The sequence below is a fragment of the Musca domestica genome, unplaced genomic scaffold (genome assembly GCF_030504385.1).
Source record: "Musca domestica strain aabys unplaced genomic scaffold, Musca_domestica.polishedcontigs.V.1.1 14, whole genome shotgun sequence".
Classification (NCBI taxonomy): Eukaryota; Metazoa; Arthropoda; class Insecta; order Diptera; family Muscidae; genus Musca; species Musca domestica.
Genome location: NW_026712192.1, coordinates 7,551,171 through 7,565,193, shown reverse-complemented (window position 1 = coordinate 7,565,193; position 14,023 = coordinate 7,551,171). Strand labels below are relative to the sequence as shown.

General features: G+C 35.9%; 2 long non-coding RNA genes across 2 annotated transcripts; both read left to right on the top strand.

Annotated features, from left to right (window-relative positions):
• The first annotated feature begins 853 nt into the window (after positions 1-853).
• Positions 854-3,551, top strand: LOC131801096 (uncharacterized). Its single transcript, XR_009341700.1, has 2 exons — positions 854-2,527; positions 2,588-3,551. It is a non-coding gene; the product is annotated as an uncharacterized LOC131801096 (long non-coding RNA).
• Positions 3,552-11,382: 7,831 nt separating this feature from the next.
• On the top strand, positions 11,383-13,395 carry LOC131801095 (uncharacterized). The gene is made up of 2 exons (XR_009341699.1): positions 11,383-12,374; positions 12,434-13,395. It is a non-coding gene; the product is annotated as an uncharacterized LOC131801095 (long non-coding RNA).
• The last annotated feature ends 628 nt before the right edge of the window (positions 13,396-14,023 follow it).

The window sequence follows — 14,023 nt, the reverse complement described above, 5'->3', positions numbered from 1 at the left end:
GTAAAATTTCTTTTATATTTTTGTTTTGTTTTTTGTTTTCTATCAGCATTTAAGAGACATAAAACAAAAACTAATTCACAAAAATTCCTTTTATACTGAGTTTATAAATATTTATTGAAAAAAAAAAAAAAACTAAAATGTGCTGAGAAAATGTATTATTAATCTACCAAACAAAAAAATCAAAATTATATATATTTGTAAAAAAACACAACCATAACAAACACATTTAGGTAATTAACTCAAAATTTTCGATATTTCTCCTCCCATGATCTATCTATCTATTTCTGTCTTTATAAATAAGTTAATAAAACATGTTGAGGAAACAGAATCTAAATTTAAGCTTTCGGTGTTTTAAATAAGAACAACAAAAAAACGAAATTTACAATTTAAGACAACAACAAAATTAAAGGTTTAGACCCCACAACAAAATACGTCAAAATTTTTATAATTCGATTAGGAAAAAATTAAAAGAAAAAAAAAATAAAAACCTAAAATAAACATTTTTAATTCAATTTTCTCGGTGTGTTTTTAGTATTTAAGAATATACCTTACAAAATCCAAAACACATTTAAATGATAAGTGAAACTAAATTATGGCAAACCAAATTTTTGGATAAAACAAATTCAACAACCTCTTTCACTTTCGTGTCTTTTTATTAAAAAAAAATAAAAACAAAAACTACTTTAATATTAAAAGTAAAAATATTTTATCAAGAAATAATAATATACAAAATTAAATAAATTAGCACAAAATCTTAAGTAATTTGTACATTTTATATATTTTTTTGCTATCATATAGTGCTACAAATTAAATTTTATCTTTTTTAACAATTATTCTTAATTTTTGATGCTTGTTTAACTACAGAATTTTAGTTTTATTTAAATAAACCTCAATATTTATTTAACACTCGTTTAATTCAATATAAAGCTTTATTGGTTTGATGTTGACCTGACATAAATATAAATAAATTTAAAGCGTTATTGCTTTGATGTAAACCTGACATACATATTTTTCAAAATATGTCAAAAAAGACATTTGTCAAACATGTCATACAAGGAATACAGTTCACTCTCAGCTCTCAATTGCTGAAAAATTATCTTATTCTCCAAACAAAATTCTACGAGCACACTGCTCAATTTGAATAACTCTCTAAAGTACAGCCATTTTTGCAACGACCTTTTTTACATTTTTTTTAAATTTCATTGAATGAAAGCAAAAAATAGCATCAAATTTTAGAATAAGTTTAGATTTCTTCGAATTGGTCAACTTTGGCTCGAATTATGGCCTTCAAACGGCCAATGAAACTGTCACCCGCTGCCCGAATGTTGCTCTGCGGTATTTTGGCACATTCCCGGCGAGGCGCTTGCTTGAGGTGATCAACACTTTGGTATTTTAGTGCCATCCTTGCTTTCCAAAATACTCCAGACACAATAGTCCAACGGATTGGTATCCGGAGATTTTGGTAGCCATTGTGCGCTCGAAATGAAGCGAGGAACCTCATTTTGTAACCATGCTTGGGTGGTGCGTGCTGAGTGTGATGGTGCGGAGTGCGATAATGCTGAGTCCTGTTGGAATGTCTAAGGACTGCGGCCAAAATGTTTGCGTGCTCCAGAATATTTTCGCGATAATATTCGGCATTTGCGATAATGCTGAGTCCTGTTGGAATGTCTAAGGACTGCGGCCAAAATGTTTGCGTGCTCCATAATATTTTCGCGATAATATTCGTCATTTATTCTGATGCCACGTTCGATTAATAGAGAGCGACCATCGGCTGTTATGGCGGCCCACACCATCACCATGGCCCGAGTCTTGGTGGCCAACCGAAGGTGTACATAGTCAATTGAACTCTTTGGCAAGTAAACACGATCATTTTCGGTAATTCACCACATTCGGCCAAGAGAATATAAGTAGATCTTTATATGTTTTCTTATATGACGTCATTCGGAGGTTATTATCACTCGCGTTTTTCAACAATGTTTTCAAATAGAAATAATTTTTCATTCAACATTTTCAATTCTAAAATTGTTTTGACAGTTCATTGTCCCAGCAGCTGTGTCGATGCGACTACCTGTATTCTTCTACCATGACGTAAACGCAGAATCATATTAGAACAACAAGGTAGCCCTATTAAGCCAGCTGCTGGAAACATGATATGTGTTGCGTGGTGGGCACTATTTAATTTTTAATTGATGTTTTTTTAGCTAACATCCGCGACGTGCAAACCGCAGCAACCCGTGTTTAAAAAATGAAGCGGAAATGTTCTGTCCCAATGGTAATTAGAATTGCCACCACTGCCAGTGTTGTATTTGGATCGATTATTTGGTAGATAAATTAATCGAAAATACAACCTGCGATATTGTAAGGGCTCGTTAGGTCGGTATCATAAAGAAGGTAAATGTCAGGAAAAATTAAGGAAAAGCCGAAAAGCGGAAAAATGCCGCGTCATTCCCGTAGGTATAAAAGGGGGAAAAAGGAAAACGCGCCCTTATTATTCAAGTGGTGCGACAGTAAAATAGTGGTCATAAAAGTAAAAAAAAAAAAAATTTAAAACCTGCCAAATTTCAAAATAAAAATTATTTTTTTTAAGGCAATAAAAGCCTCGATATTTATTTTATTATTTATGGTGAAGGCGTTAGTAATTGATTTGTTTCGCCAAAATAATTTAAATTTCTCGAGGGTATCAACTGGCCTCCTCGGCGAACAAAAGCGGAGAGGTCAGCCCATCTTTGACGGCCACAGCAACCACCACAACGCAAAATTGAGGCCCCAGCAGCCGCCTCCATAACACCAATTTCCTTGATCCATGATATCCGGGTTCTGCCTTATCCCGGTGGACGAGGTCGCGGAAGAGTGATCCTGGAAAAGAACAAAGCAGGTTGTACTAAAGAATGCAAAAAGCCAGGTAACAAAGTTATTTATTAAACTTACCGCTTGTTTGATACAACCACTGGCATAAAATAAAAACCAGAACCAGGAGGGAGACCCTGCAACAGAAAAAAGGAGAAATTCCATTAAATAAAATTTTAAGAAAAAGCAAAAGGCAGAAAAATTCATATAAATTAAGAGAAAGAACTAATATAATATTCAAATTTTTAGTTAAGATAATATATTTAGGTTAAGTTGTGTTGTCTAAGTTTATTATTTGTGTTTTTTTTTTTGTGTCCAGCATAAATGTTCTTGTTTTTGTGAGGGACATTAACTATTCTAAATTTTATAAGTAAATTGGAGTGTAGGGTTACCCCAAATTACTTTGAGTGTTATAATCAAGATTTTTTTTTTGAGGTTCCGTTGAAGATTGTGGACCAGTTTGCGGGTCCCTCACCACCTAAGAGAGCTCGTTTAGGCAGGTACTAATTGCATAACTTAGAAAGTCCAAAATTTGGTGACATTTAGTTGACTGAAGTAATGAAGGGTGGTCTGATATATATGAACTCCTCAAACAATGACTAAGAGATCCTGATAGTTAATGTTTCAAATTTCAGCTTGTTTGTTCTATTTTAAGGAAATCTTATATATTAATAAATTGTTCGTAATATGATTGTTTGTGTAATCATGATTGTCTAGTTCATTCATGAGAGAGTGAATTTGGTGTACATTGTACTGAGGGGAGTGGGTGTGGAATACGGGGCCCTGATAAAATTGACAGTTATGTAGGATCTCAGGGTCAAGGTTGGGCGGGCTAGTGTGGGAGTGGCAATATCAAACTCCTTTGTTCCAGGTGTACGTAGTGTTTGTGTTATGTAGAATTTGTATTTATCCATTAATTGTTTAATTGTTCGTCCCCAAGGCTATTGGTGTATGGGATGGAACCAACCCCTGAACATGGCTCCTGAGCTAGCGGCCACAACACCATAGTGCCGAAGCAGGTGGCACGTAACAATATGGCGCCCAATGCGAAAGCTATAATGTCTTAAATTCAGTGCAATAACAGCTTAGCACAGTGCAATAAACTATAGGGTTCAAATAGGCATAAGCGAAAATCACATTTTCTTACAACGATTATCTCATGTTGCAGACGCAGCTTTAATTCTTTAAAATTTGTGATAAACGTGCAATAGTAGATGAGGTTTTTAGAAAATTAGGATTTTCGTTCCAACTACAAGGGTCAGGTGCAATAATCTTGTTAGTTCAATGTAACAATGAATGTATTGTGTTTTATGACCTGTTTTTTTTTTTTTTGTATTTCTGTATGTTTTATTTTAAAGTAGAAAATATAGACGTAGGGTATAACATAAGGGAAACGTGCAAAGCTTGAGGTGAAGCATCTCAATGTGCATTGTACGGAAGTACTTGATCACGAGATCTTTTTCGTTATTTTCTTTCGAAAACTGCCGTGGTGTTACCCTCAAATTTATGTTTTTATGTAATTTTTGGTATTTATTGTTTCGAAGTCGTCAATTCGAGATGGCATAAGAGAGGAAAAGTACAATAGCGTTCGTGAAGAAGTTTTCGCAAACTGTATTGTATGAAAGAAAATTTAACCTCCTTCACGAGATCCGTATTCTCTTATGATGGGAAAACTGCCGTGGTGGTCGTCTCTAAATGTTTGTCTTTGAAACAAAATAAATAAGTGAATATGTAAAGTCCAGTCTAGCAGTACACCAGAACAACCGTAAAAGGACACTTATAATGCGTGATAGGATTTCTTATAACATAATGAAATAAGTCCACACACTCAACCTCAAAAGCAATTGAAAAAAAAAAAAAAAAAACACCAAACGAACTCTCATCGTCATTGTTTAAATCACTATTAACTATTGATATTGTCTTGTGTTTGAATGTTTTTGTTTATGGTTTTTGTCCTTAACTTATTTTGATTATTATTTTAGTTTTATTTACTATTTTCTTATTTTTATTTGATTTAATTATTTATTTTTTTTTTACTTGTTCTGCTTATTAGTGCGTTTTGATTATATGTTTAGTACACTTATAGGTTTAATTATATTTTATTTTATTAATTACTATTGTTCATTTTTTTGGTATTTATATATTTTGTTTTTTAAAGAACTTTTCTAAATTAGTTATTTTTAAATCATTAAGTCATACACCCCTGCTTTTATTATCTGAAATTGTGGCAATCTAAATTTCGGCACAACAAAAAAGTAAACCCACAGCTATTAATTGACAATTGATTTTTTTTAATAAAATTAATTGGGTAAACGAGTTGAAGTCTGATGAGTGATTATACGGCGGGAAAAAGAAGAAGTAAACGCAATAGAACACTAGCTTTCGACACGAGCAGGATTTCTATACAATCACCCAAACCTAATAACAAAAAGAAAAAAGTAGTCTCAAACATGGAGCAATCCAATGGTATTAGGGATACAACAATAAGGGATTTGTCCGGATCCATTAACAACACTCAACCGAGTACCAGTAAGAGTGCTAGGGTACCATCGAATTTACCTCCAACGCCTACTCCAAGTAATCAGCAAGGCGATGTAAACAATGTAATCAGGAGTATGGTATGCGAAAGTATGAATGACGCCCGAGGGTATTTGAGATCATGGGTGGAAGAAAGTGTTGCCAAAGAAATGGATAAAATTCACTCGGTGATAAACCGATTGAGCGATAATGTCAGCAGGTTATCGATAAATGTCCAAAATCAGCCAACAATACCAAATACTTTACCGAACCCCCCGGGAAACCCTACAGATGAGTTCCCTACACAACATAGAGATAATGTTAATAATGGTAATCGCAGAAGCACTGTGATTCCATCCGTGATTAGTACTGGCATCCATGGAATAAAAGTTGAACGTTTTGGATTAAATTTTTCAGGGAAACCAAACAGTCTGTCGGTGGAAGATTTTATCTACCGGCTGGAATACTTTCAACAACATTACAAACTAGCTTGGGAAGACATTTTAAATGAATTCCATATTTTGGTGTCTGGTCCAGCCTATGAATGGTTCTGGCTCCAACAGAGGTCAAACAACATTAACGATTGGGATTCCTTAAAGCATGGGTTAAATGAAAGATTCAAGACAAGGCGAACAACATTTGAATCGATGCGGGATCTGTTAGAAAGGAAACAGGGGGCAACCGAGTCCATTGATGCTTTCTTTCATGAAATAAATCTAATGAGATCGAAACTGGAAAGGCCAGTCTCAGAATACGAGATTATTTCTTTGGTTAAGAAAAATTTGAGAAAGAATCTATCGAGTATTGTGTACTCGATGCCCGTGTCGTCATTAGAGCAGCTAAGAGTGGAGTGTTTGGAAATTGAGAGGACATTTTTTCGACGCGACCCATTATCTCAAGCTCCTCCACCAACCATAAACAGACCCATACGTGTACACGCCATGCAAGAAGAAGAAATAGAATATCCGAATTTGGTAGAACCGGAAGAGTTAGTAGATGTTTCGGCCCTAAACCAAATTGTTTGTTGGAATTGCCAAATAGCGGGTCATGGATTTAGGGATTGTCCGTCGTCCCAAAGAGGACTATTTTGCTTTAAGTGTGGAAGGCAAAATACCATAACACCCAAATGTGGAAATTGCAAAGCGGGAAACGTGAGAAAGAACGTGGTTCTAGCGGGGAACCATCGTTCTTCCGAACAACCCGCTGCGACGAACCCACTGTAGAATTAGTTGATACCATCGTCAATAACTATTCCCAAATTCGGCATTATCTTCCAATTGAGTTCAGGCAGAGACATTATAAAAACAAAAGAGCAGAAATTTTTCAGGAAGATGAATCTCGCAATAATTCCGAATCAATATCCATAGGGGTAAATAAAAATATGAAAAGTAGAATGAGGATAATGAAATTGAGGCAACGACATAAAGAAAATAAAGAATTAAAAAAATTGATATCCGAAGCCGTCATCCGGTGCAAATATAGAACGGATCCTAGACCATACGCTAGCATTAAAATCGAAGGGAAAGAGATAAAGGGTCTATTAGATTCTGGGGCTACGGTTTCAATACTAGGGAAGCATTGCCGAGAAATAGTTGAGGAATTAAACATTATTGTTGATCCACAGGACACGAATGTAAGTACGGCGTCAGGGAAAACCCATCGCATAGTGGGCAAAATAGAGGTAGAGGTAGAATATCAACAACAATTCTTAAAAATGCGTTTCTATCTATGCCCAGATCTAGAACAAGATCTTTATCTAGGAGCAGATTTCTGGAAATTATTTAATATTGCCCCAGAAATATTTCCCATAGACGAGATAACCGTGGACTTACAAGAGCAGATGCGTGGAACCTCGACCAACGAAAATAAGAATATGCACCAACTAACAGGGGAACAACGTAGACGCCTAGAAGAAATAATAAATAAGTTCCCAACGTTTGAAAAAAATGGACTGGGTTGTACGAAATTAGAGAAACATGCAATTAAGTTAGTAGGGAATGCGAATCCTGTCAAGGATAGACATTATCCTTTATCGCCGGCCGTACAGGAAATCGTATATAATGAAATAGATAAAATGCTCGCTCTGAAAGTTATTGAGGAGAGTGATTCGCCATGGAGTAATCGTACTACCGTCGTGCGAAAACCGAACAAGAATCGTTTCTGCCTCGATGCGAGGAAACTAAATGCCCTAACGGTGAAGGATGCATATCCATTACAGAATATCGATGGAATATTAAGCCGAATTGATCAAACCCATTTTATCAGTAGTGTCGACCTGAAGTATGCCTTCTGGCAGATTGAGTTGGAAGAAGAAGCGAAGCCATATACCGCCTTTACAGTACCAGGTCGACCACTATATCAATTCAGGGTCATGCCGTTTGGGCTTTGCAATGCGGCGCAAAGATTATGCAGGTTGATGGATAAGGTCATCCCAGGACGACTAAAATCCAATGTTTTCATATATCTGGATGATCTCCTGATTATAGCTGATGATTTTGAGAACCATGTCAGAATTTTGGAAGAAGTAGCTGAATGCCTGCAAAGAGCGAATCTGACGATTGGACTCAAAAAGTCGTTATTCTGTTTTCGAGAGTTGAAATACCTTGGATTCATAATTGGTAGCGGGATGTTGAAGACTGATCCAGAAAAGGTGAGCGCTATCCAGAGGATACCGCCACCAAAATCGCCGAGGGAAGTGCGAAGTTTTCTCGGTACTGCCGGTTGGTACCGGAGATTTATAAAAGATTTTGCATCCATATCTTCCGCCCTAACAGATACTTTAAAAAAAGGAAAAAAATTCGTAATGACTCCGGAAGCGATGCAATCTTTCCAATCTCTAAAATATGCTCTCACATCCGCACCGGTTCTCAGGCACCCTGACTTTAATAGAGAGTTCTTTATTCAATGCGACGCCTCGGAATATGGAATAGGAGCAGTACTTTTCCAAAAGAATGAATTTGGCGGAGAGAACCCTATCGCTTTTTATTCCCAAAAACTGAATTCCGCCCAGAAGAATTACTCCGTCACAGAAAAGGAATGTTTGGCCGCAGTTTTAGCGGTAAAAAGGTTCCGTCCGTACGTCGAGCTTATGAAGTTCACAATCATCACGGATCATGCCAGTCTTAAGTGGCTGATGTCCTTAAAAGATTTAAGTGGAAGACTGGCGAGATGGTCACTTCAACTTCAGGCGTACGATTTTTCAATTGAACATCGGAAAGGATCGGAAAATGTTGTAGCGGACACACTGTCTCGAATGTCGGTTGAGTCTGATGTCGTTGTAGAGGAATTGTGTGACGATAATATATTGGATTTCGAAACTACGGCATTTGAAAGTGAAGAATATGTCGAGTTGCGCAACACCATACAACAAAACCAAGATCGTTTGCCGGATTTAAAAATCGACAATGATAAAATCTATGTTCGAACCAAAAATTTTGAGCAAGAAATGATGGAATTTGAGTGGAAACTGTGGATACCTCAGGACATAACATATGTACTGATTGAGAAAGCACACATTTACGGTAGCTCGGTCCACGATGGTATAACGAAAACCTTAAAACGATTAAAAACTTATTTTTATTGGCCAAAAATGTCATCGCAGGTACGACAATTCATACAAAATTGTACAACGTGTAAAGAAACGAAATCGGCAAATCAGCGTATGAACCCTACGATAGGCAACGAAGTTATAACTGAGAGACCTTTCCAGAAGTTGTATATAGATTTTCTGGGAAAGTATCCCAGATCAAAACAAGGCAATTCCTACATCTTTATAGTAGTCGATCATTTTACGAAATTCACATTCCTACACGCGATGAGAGAAGCCACTGCATATAACGTGGTAAAATTTCTGGAAAATCAAGTCTTCCATACATTCGGGGTACCCGAGATCATACACAGCGACAACGGAAAACAGTTCGCCTCAAAAGTTTTCGCGGATATGATAAAAGATTACAAAATCACCCACATCACCACAGCCTATTACTCTCCGCAATCTAACGCATCAGAGCGAGTAAATCAGTCAGTATTAGCCGCCATACGAACGTATGTTGAAAACGATCACCGGGATTGGGATCTTTATTTAGCGGAAATCGAACAAGCATTGAGAACCTCAGTACATTCAGCAACTGGAACCAATCCTTTTTTCGCATTATTTGGTTATAACATGTTCACTAGTGGAACCGATTACAAACTGGCAAAAAAACTCCAATCCCTGACTGATCACCAAATTGATCAAATAAATCGATCAGATAAATTAGAATTAATGCGAGAGAGAATAAAAGAAAACACACACCAAGCTTATATATCTAGTGCGAAAAGGTACAACCAACGAGCACGTATTGTCAAGTTTCTACCGGGACAGGAAGTGTATAGGAGAAATCATACCCTTTCAGACTTCAAAAATAATATCAATGCGAAGTTCTGCAAGAAATTCCTGAAATGTAGGGTAGTAAAACCAGTGGGCAATAATATGTATGAGCTAGAAACGCTCCAAGGAAAACCACTTGGTAATTTCCACGCAAAGGATATAAAAATATAAACAAAAGTATAACAAGCTGTGATAAGATAATTTATGTGCAATACTAGATTAAGCAGAGTTAATCTATGATGCAATAATTTTGTTTATACACGATGTTCTTTTGTTTATATATGTATTCAATAATGTGAGCAAATGTACCGTAAGCTGTAAAAAAATACTTTAGTGCAATATTAGATTATCTGTGTTGCGTTGAGTTTTTATATACGTGCTTATGGTGTCATTTGTGAATGTTTTGCGTAAACATGGAAGCGGAATGAATTTAGTGGAAAATATATATAAGGCAATCCTGGTTTTAGGAACTTATGTCGAAATTATGAAATTTAGTTATCTAGGAATATTAAAATATTTGTTATAATTCACTATTGTAATCCAATTATAGACGATTTAGATTAGCCCGGCTTTTGAGACATAAAATCAGGGCGTGGGAGTTCCCCACGTTGGGACTAAGACATGTCTATTCTAAATGAAACAGGGATTCAATCTACAGGGTTTCAATTATCATCATTTTACCCTCATATTTTTTCTACCATTTTTATCATCAATTGGGAAGGATTCCATAACCGGCGCTAATAGATCAGCAAATACAAATAAAAATGTAATATAATAGACCTCTAAATCAAAGCGTAGACAATTAGATTTGAATGTCCAATGTAACTCACAAAAAATTTTTTTTATTTTCTCCATCATGTGAAGAAATGGTTGTCCGCAAATATTCAATTATTTTCCGTAATTATTCAAATTATTCATTAGTATTCCGTAGAATTTTTTTTAATTAGATGCAACACTTTTCTTTTACCTACTCATTGCACCCTGGGTGATAGCAATCGAAAAAGTATTTACTTTCAATATGAGATGAATTATCACAAAATTTATATTATTTTTTCATCGGCAATTGTTTTGTGATTACGCAGGTAAAATATATGGGGACATGTGATTCATATTCGCTCTACCCCAGGTAGTTCATGTCAATACTAAGTTTTTCAGAGAAATAATATATTCCAGAAGTCTCTTGGGAAACGTGAAGATTCTTCTTGCACAAATTCAGAATCCTATTATTATACAAAGTCTAGAAATTGCACGACATAAAAAAATTTTAAGTGTGTGAGGTACAATATTTCTTTAATATTGTGTTGATAACGATTTTTTCCGGAGAATACAAAACAATTTAAATTTTCACTGAGATGGTACACACAATAAACTCATAAAAAAAGTACGACATACCTGAGATGCTAATAATGTCCTCCAAATTACTGTAGACATCAACGTCAAGTTATGTTGTTCAGCCTGTATAATTTCAGCCTCCTTTCACTAGTGTCGAAGAATATTGGTTAAATTCACTTTATTTGTACACAAAATTTCACGAATTTGTCTGTTTATAAAGTACCAAGCATGGCCTGAAAAAAATAATAATATAATTAGTATTGAAATATAAGTGAATAAAGGGTAAGAGCTATTATCAGTTTAAGGAACGTAATATACCTGCGCGTGCATGTGGCTGAACAAAAGCAGAGCGAAACGATCTGCTTGTCGATCGATGTAAACGGAATGGCAACAGCGGCAGCGCTGCCATCCACGCCATGCAGCAAGTTAACACCATACCGACTCTTCATACACGTTTTCTTTTTGTTCTGTTTGCTTTTCAATGTCATTTAAATGACGCCTCAATGAAATGTGTTCTCATGTGTGTGTGCAAACCGCCACCATAAAACCGCATTCCGCTGAACTACCGTTGGTTTGGTTTTTGCGATGAACGAACACAAACACACACACACACATGCAAAAAAACCATGTATTCGCCAAGCATTCATTGACAAATTCAAGCGAGAGTACCTAAAAAAATAGGAAAACATGAAATTAACTATGAGCCTACAATCAAATAAGAATGCTTGCCTTCAGGAAAATGCGGTACAATGTCCGAGGGCGAAGGATCGACAGATTTTTTTTTTTTTGCAGAAATGGGATTTCTGAATACTTGGATATGTGTCTTGCTATCACACTGAAATCACTATCACTTTAGGTAATTCTAACGAACGAAACGATGGCGAAACCAAACGCACATCACCGTTTCTTTTGCAGATGCCTAGAAACGGTGAAGTTTTGTTGCGTGGTGGGCACTATTTAATTTTTAATTGATGTTTTTTTAGCTAACATCCGCGACGTGCAAACCGCAGCAACCCGTGTTTAAAAAATGAAGCGGAAATGTTCTGTCCCAATGGTAATTAGAATTGCCACCACTGCCAGTGTTGTATTTGGATCGATTATTTGGTAGATAAATTAATCGAAAATACAACCTGCGATATTGTAAGGGCTCGTTAGGTCGGTATCATAAAGAAGGTAAATGTCAGGAAAAATTAAGGAAAAGCCGAAAAGCGGAAAAATGCCGCGTCATTCCCGTAGGTATAAAAGGGGGAAAAAGGAAAACGCGCCCTTATTATTCAAGTGGTGCGACAGTAAAATAGTGGTCATAAAAGTAAAAAAAAAAAAATTTAAAACCTGCCAAATTTCAAAATAAAAATTATTTTTTTTAAGGCAATAAAAGCCTCGATATTTATTTTATTATTTATGGTGAAGGCGTTAGTAATTGATTTGTTTCGCCAAAATAATTTAAATTTCTCGAGGGTATCAACTGGCCTCCTCGGCGAACAAAAGCGGAGAGGTCAGCCCATCTTTGACGGCCACAGCAACCACCACAACGCAAAATTGAGGCCCCAGCAGCCGCCTCCATAACACCAATTTCCTTGATCCATGATATCCGGGTTCTGCCTTATCCCGGTGGACGAGGTCGCGGAAGAGTGATCCTGGAAAAGAACAAAGCAGGTTGTACTAAAGAATGCAAAAAGCCAGGTAACAAAGTTATTTATTAAACTTACCGCTTGTTTGATACAACCACTGGCATAAAATAAAAACCAGAACCAGGAGGGAGACCCTGCAACAGAAAAAAGGAGAAATTCCATTAAATAAAATTTTAAGAAAAAGCAAAAGGCAGAAAAATTCATATAAATTAAGAGAAAGAACTAATATAATATTCAAATTTTTAGTTAAGATAATATATTTAGGTTAAGTTGTGTTGTCTAAGTTTATTATTTGTGTTTTTTTTTTGTGTCCAGCATAAATGTTCTTGTTTTTGTGAGGGACATTAACTATTCTAAATTTTATAAGTAAATTGGAGTGTAGGGTTACCCCAAATTACTTTGAGTGTTATAATCAAGATTTTTTTTTTGAGGTTCCGTTGAAGATTGTGGACCAGTTTGCGGGTCCCTCACCACCTAAGAGAGCTCGTTTAGGCAGGTACTAATTGCATAACTTAGAAAGTCCAAAATTTGGTGACATTTAGTTGACTGAAGTAATGAAGGGTGGTCTGATATATATGAACTCCTCAAACAATGACTAAGAGATCCTGATAGTTAATGTTTCAAATTTCAGCTTGTTTGTTCTATTTTAAGGAAATCTTATATATTAATAAATTGTTCGTAATATGATTGTTTGTGTAATCATGATTGTCTAGTTCATTCATGAGAGAGTGAATTTGGTGTACATTGTACTGAGGGGAGTGGGTGTGGAATACGGGGCCCTGATAAAATTGACAGTTATGTAGGATCTCAGGGTCAAGGTTGGGCGGGCTAGTGTGGGAGTGGCAATATCAAACTCCTTTGTTCCAGGTGTACGTAGTGTTTGTGTTATGTAGAATTTGTATTTATCCATTAATTGTTTAATTGTTCGTCCCCAAGGCTATTGGTGTATGGGATGGAACCAACCCCTGAACATGGCTCCTGAGCTAGCGGCCACAACACCATAGTGCCGAAGCAGGTGGCACGTAACATATGTCAAATCATGCTAGAATAGTACATAAACGCTTGGAAAGTTTGATATGTCAAAAATGTTAAAATGTGTTTTTTTAAATATAAATAGTTTTTTATATATTTTTCTATACGACGCCAATCGGTGGTTACTAAAACATGAATTTTTCAAAAATTTTAATTAAATTTGAAAAATTTTCATTCAAAGTTTTTAATTTAAAAATTGGTTTGACAGTTCATTGTCCCAGCAGCTGGGTCGATGCGTCTACCTGTATTCTTCTACCATGAGTCTTCCCCAAATGCATTTTCCAACAATCGTGTG